The sequence below is a fragment of the Rhagoletis pomonella genome, unplaced genomic scaffold (genome assembly GCF_013731165.1).
Source record: "Rhagoletis pomonella isolate Grant_MI unplaced genomic scaffold, Rhpom_1.0 Rhpom_scaffold_00057, whole genome shotgun sequence".
NCBI classification, from domain to species: domain Eukaryota; kingdom Metazoa; phylum Arthropoda; class Insecta; order Diptera; family Tephritidae; genus Rhagoletis; species Rhagoletis pomonella.
In genome coordinates, this window is record NW_023458611.1 from 274,042 (window position 1) to 280,798 (window position 6,757).

The 6,757-nt window shown below is 33.8% G+C and overlaps 1 pseudogene; it reads right to left on the bottom strand.

Annotated features, from left to right (window-relative positions):
• Positions 1-742: 742 nt before the first annotated feature.
• LOC118749816 lies at positions 743-2,289 on the bottom strand (annotated as a pseudogene).
• Between the last annotated feature and the right edge of the window lie 4,468 nt (positions 2,290-6,757).

Sequence of the window (6,757 nt, forward strand, 5' to 3'; positions counted from 1 at the left end):
TAAATATTTACGCAACTACCATTTGTATGCAACCCTACCTATCCTATACTCAAGCAGAAAAATTTATACGGATTTCTCCAAATCAACCTGTGCTGCGGACATATTGCGAATTCATTTTTAATCATTAACCACTACATTATATTAGTATTAAGTACTTTTAATTAAGAAACAATTCTTATTAGAAAATAAATATGAATTGTTTTATTTTAAATTTCCAATGTATATTTTTTGTTAATGCAGATAGTGCGGATTTAAGGTATTTTATAACCGTTACATGTGGAACATAAATTTAAGGCAGATTGCTATTAACATTTTTTACATAATTTACGATTGCAATCAATTTCTTTCAAAACTATAATCTAAATGATTGCAAGTTTTATTTTTTACGATCAAAACAGATTCCAATATTAGGTATATTATGCAAATACAATCCAAATTGATTTGAGTTATTCAGTTTTAGATACATTTATATTTCAGTGTTCATATGCAATATTAGTTTATGTGGGGAAGCTGGCTTTAGTATAATCCGGCATTCCCTTTATTATTTACAACACAAGGAATTTTTCGATGACCCTTAACAAGAATATGGACTTGCTAGTATCGGAACTATTTCTTGCACGTTTATTTGCCAAAATTTCTTCAACGGCTCGGCGCCAGTGAGAAAGCCGCATTATATTAAAACCAGCCTTTTGACATAAGCTACTATTCCATACGAGTGCGGCACATGCGAAATGTGGATTTTCCCAGTTGCAGTACTGCAGTAACTCGACACCTTCCTCACCAACAGCTCTGCCCTCTATTAGCTTCTTAATTTAACTACAAATTAAAGATGGAAATTTAAGAAAAATTACTATCACAGCGTTTCACTTGTAGCGTTTCACTCTTGTAGTATATTGGCTATCAACACCAGAAAATTTCCGTCACGTATTCCATATGCCACCGATTGTCGTGGATCAATTAAAATACTGTCATCACAGCTTTTTGGTACTCCAGCATCTGGTGTGTCTATGGCGGAGTTATGTGGAGCTGTTGCATGACTAAAATCAATTTGGACTCTTTGAGAACTGGATTGTTTGTTGCGAAAGCTATTGGTATCAAATGTATGCAAATTAGATTTCCAAACGAACAACTGTTGAATATAGGGAAAAACTGTATATTATATAATTTTTTCACACACAAAGCAGAAATTACCTGTCGATCCTCGCTCGCGGAAGCAAAATGTCTACCATGTGGAGAAACCGATGGCGCAAACTTTGTCAGTATGGCCAGTTAGTGTATAATTTTCCCGTCAATTTTAATCTGGTTCCGCTAAAGTGCACTACTACCGTGTATAAATTGGTCGACCTTCTAATAAACCAAGCAATGTTATTGTATCGTCATAGCCGCCAGTCACCAAGAAGTTTCCACTAGAGGTGTCAAACTATCGATAGTCACACCATCGATAGTTTTGATAGTTTTCAGAAAAACTATCAATATTCACGATAGTCTCGAAAAAAAACAAAACTATCGATAGCACTATGGATAGCGCTAAATCAGTTAGGTTGCTTTGTTTTTACAGGATCATAGTGAAATAAATATTATCTTATAAAATTTATAATCACTCAAAATTAAGTAACTGCTTTGCCAAAATACTTCCCTTTTTAGAAAGTTCCAAACAAATACAAGTTATACAAATAAAACAGGATTTACGATTAACATATGTATGTATTTTGGCCTAAATGCGTGCATATTTGAATATGACGTCGGCATCGCACTAAAAACAAAATTTTTAATTCAAATTAAAAAATTCAAATAATTTCAAAATAATTGGTAGAGATGATCGATAGTCCTACTAAATTATAGATATTTTTGATAGTATAAGAAAAAACTATCAATGAGTATTGATAGTCTAAAAAAATTTAAACTATCGATACTATCGATAGTGCCATCGATAGTTTGACAACTCTAGTTTCCACCTGGGTGAAATGCAACATCATTCTCCGGCGACGAATGCACTTGATACAACTGTATTAGCTCGCCTTAGGCTATGTCAAATATCTTAACGCGGTTACAACTTAATGCTAAAGCCACCAGATTACCGTCTGGATGCCATGCCAGCTTTCGTCCCATACCTTTTCCCCGGGTGAACGTTTGCACACATTCGCCTGAAGATGTATCGCAAATTCTTAACTTGTGGCCGCCAGATGAAGTTAACTGGCCGTTAGGGCTGAATTTTGCTGCGCACACCCAATTTGTGTGTCCAGTGAAAGATGTATATTTTGAATCAGTATTTTGATATCCGTTCGCCATTTTTCGAGTCTGCTGACGAAGATGCAAACAAATTCAAGCACATTGTTGCATTCTACAGTACTTTTTAAAAAATTTAAAATCTTAAAACATATGTGAAAAAAGTCCCAAAAAAAGTGTAAAGTCGAAATCAATAGAAAATTTTATAAATAGCATTTTTAAAAACAATCGTATAATATTTTCCAAGTTTTTGGGCATATATGTTACCATTTGAACAACAAATAGTACTAAGTTTTGTGAGACTATTTAATGCAACTCAGGTCAAAAAGGCACAGTTTTGACCAAAATAAGCAACTCTAAAAAACAGATGATCGCAGCTGTGGCCCAGGATGACGTCTATTGCTAAGATATCTCACTTGTATTTGGACACAATGCACTGAAGCTATGAACTGAATATTCTGGCTTTCTATTTTATTTTTAAAATTTGTTTCAAAATCTGAAAGCGTAAAACAATACTTTAAAGAATCCCACTGCTCCAAAACTCTTTCCATACACGACTGCCTAGATAACCATCGTGTTGCGGAAAATTTCAGAATGACATGGAGCTCGGTCCCGAAATATTCTTTAAACTGTTTGAATTCTTCTCTTCTGTTCGAACTGTTGCAAAAATGAAAGTTTAAAGCCTTATAAATTGATCAATTTCAAATGGAATTTTTTTAAAAGCTGCGGCAGATACTAAATTTATGTTGTGGCAAACACAGCCATAAGTGAATAGATTAGGAACAACCCGTTTCAATTTTTCTTGGCAACTTTTCATCACATTACAGTTGTCTGAAGTCATTGATATCATGTTTTTCAGGGGAATTGAATGATTTTCCAAAATGTGAATTATTTTCTTGAAAATTCCCTGTGCTGTGCAATCAGTAATTGAAAAGGGCCCTAAATGTCTATCAATAAATCTTGTCTGGTACATTCATATCACTACGGCAAGATTTTTTGAAACTGACACATCTGTGCTCTCGTCTATTACTACTGAATAGTAATTTTTCTGACAAAAGCTAGATATAGATTTTACGTTTTCGGGAGCCGTTACAGTGTTAATAATTTTTTGGGATTTTTTCCTCTCAATACTCATGTTTTTTACAATTTTTGAGTCTGTTATTGACTGTTTTAAGAGCAAATTTAAGTAATCTAATACTGTAAAAGATAAATTATGCTCAGATATAAATACACTTAGCCTTAAGTCCAATAACTGGGCTGCTGTAGCCGTTGAGCCGATATGCTGTTTGTTTTCAATAACCTCCTGTAATTTTGTAGTTTGCTTTGCTCGATTCACATTACGTATGTGGCTTTCACAATCTGCATGTCACTGTACGTGGGACAGACCTCCAGCAATCGGAATATTACATGTGGTACACTTCTTTCCCTGCGGACTATTTTCTTGCATTAGCCAAGGAAATTTATTTTTCCATTCCACTCGAAACCCTACTTCGTATTTTCTTTTTTTGCTGAAAAATTTGTAACTATAATGAACCAAATATTTAATTTAATTTAATAAATTACTCACTTTTTATTCAAAAGCAAATCCATTGCTTTTTGATTGGTCAGCCGGTGTCAAATGAGCTAAATTTCGAAGATGCCTTCTCCTTGATGCTTTCGAAATGCGTTAATTTGATTTAGATCAGGTGTTTTTGTGTTATGCATAGAAAATGTATGTGATAAAGAGAGACAGATATATATAAAACTTGAGCACGATGTGCTGGTCGCAAGTGCACAAAAAGAATTCGTTTTATTTTTATTCGAAAGAAGGTTTCCATATTACGAAAAATAAAATATTTACAATATAAAATTATGATGCTATCAGCAGATTGTATAAAAACTGCCTCCGTCATACTTAAGTAATTTGTTTACTGATATTGTATTGAAAAAGTACAATTGTAACGAAGAACCCAACCCTGGTGTGACTGATAAAGTTACAGATCTAATGATGCACAAAAACTATGCATATTTAGAATTTTGAATACCCCCTCAAAATATGGACTTAAGGTATAAAAACGCGTTTTTCGTAAGTTGAGCCTTATAAGTTTTGGTAACTTAATTTTCGAAGAAAAATATATACAGTGCGTTCACGGCAACCTCAACGCTCAAGACGTGGAATTCCTTGATTAATCCAAGCCTCTAAAACAAAACATTGTAACCTTTATAAATGCAACTTCAAAACAATTTAACCTCCTACCTACAACTTTCTTTATTCATGCATGCCACGCACACAACATTTGAATTTTTTGCCTTTCTTTGACTTACCAGTATTCTGGAAAAACTAAAAAGTGGTGTTTCAGTTAAAGTGATGTGTGATGTGTGATGAGCAGGGCCGACAATAAGCAGGAAAAATGCAATTTTAAGCGCTTAGATAAACCTTAAAACATTAGTAAATATGCTTCCAAATATGCTCGAAAAACAACAAAAAAACGAAGCACAGTTTAATGTTTTGTTTTTTATTCACACCCCTATTCTGCAACTCTTTCGTATTCGGATTTTGCTACGAATCGTAGAAAAGGTATGCTGTAATCCGAATCGCATCTTCGAAATTTCGAAATTCGTAACAATGGCATGCCCAAAAACGAACGAGCAAGAAATTGACAGCTTTTTTGCGTAATTTTGTACGAAAACAATTCTGTGTCAGAAGCGAAATAAAAATTAAGCAAAAAATGTAAATCGATTTGTTTGCAGGAAATATTAGTGCTGTGCTTTTAAACAGATAAATTTGTTTTTTTTTTTTTTTGGTTTGGTTATAAGTACAATGATTTTGGGTTGTTGCATCCAAACGCATCACCAAAATCTAGAAACTTTAACATGCGCGTGTGGTCAAAGGATTCAACTCTCACTTAAAACAAAGGTTGCAAATTTCCGAGCTCTAGTTATTAATAAATTCGGTTTGAACCATGCACTTTTTTTGTAAATTTCGATGTGGGTTCTGCCCAAAGATACAGTGTATGTCGTAGCCGGAGTAATATGCACAATAAATGTTGTGTACCTTTCACAGTAGAAGAGGGGCTTCCGCCCTCTTCTCCGGCAACACAGAAAAGATAATTGTCATTAGTAAGGCTTATAATCCCTAGGCGCTGCCAAAGGCTGAAGCTGTTATTGAATTAACTGGATTGAGAACCAGTTCTTCAGGCATAAAAAATTATAGCTTGTGGCTCCGACAGCTCCGCATACATTTGTAAATCCATTGCCCCAGCGCGCTCTTACTCCGCTGCTATAAATGCAAATGCATCAGAATCCATAATTATCCTCAAAATATGTAAAATCAACCAATTCTACAATAAACAAGCATATGATAGGTGTCTCTTTAATTCCTTTTCACTTTGTTTTCCTTCATACAGCTGACTTCGGAAAATAACTGATAACTGGCAATGCTGCACATTTTTTCACAAGGATTACAGCATGCCGATTTTTCGTTTTTCGTAACGTAGCTACGAATGGCGAATTACGTAAATTCGGGTTCTAGAATAAGGGTGTCAGTTTATTTCAAGGATTGAACGGAATTCGAAATTTGCATATTTCCAGTGGTGTTAATGCATCGATTTAGTTGTCACTTTCTTACCATTATTAAAATAAATATAGTTTAAAAAAACTGAAAAACACGCTTTTAAAGCATATCAAACTAAAAAGTAAAAAATACTTCTTAATATAAGTTGAAAAGAATAATGAACAAAACATACTAGTATTATTGTGAAAAAGCGTGGGGCGCTCTTTGCCATATTTTTCGTCTATCGAGCAACCCACACTTTTCCACAATAATACTAGTATTTTTTGTTCATATTATTTTCAACTTATATTAAGAATTATTTTTTACTTTTTAGTTTGAGTTTGAGTCAGTGGTGTTCGTCGGTTCCAATCCTACTGAAAGAAGTCTGATGAGGAAATGTGGTGATTTCCGAAATAGCTATCACTTCTACCATTTTTTCAAATTATTGTTGCTTTTCCACAATAAGATTGCATTTAATAGGGCCTCGAGCTCATAAAAATTGTTGAATAAAAAATAAATAAATAAATAAATAAATAGATAAATAAATAAAAAAATATTAAAAAAATTGAAGATAAATAAAAAAATAAAAAAATTAAGGTTCATTGCTACAAGAGCGGGCTTGTTAGTGGGACAAATCGTGCCTTAGTAGTTGTGGCGCCATCGAAAATGACAAATGCCTAGGTTACTCCCAAAAAGGATTCCACGATCCCCCGTAGCTGGTTCGAGAAAGGAGTGAATCTGCAATCCAAATTAACTTTATCCTTGCGCCTAATCCGCAAGTCGAAAAAATAAAAGGATATCAGTTGTGCGCCTAATCCGTAAAACAAAAAAGAAAATTAACTTTATCCTTGTGCCTAATCCGCAAGTCGAAAAAATAAAAGAATATCAGTTTTGCGCCTAATCCGTAAAACAAAAAAAGAAAATTAGCTTTAACCTTGCGCCTAATCCGCAAAAAAAAACCAAAAAAAAATTTACTTTTTTTTTGCCACAAAAGATTAC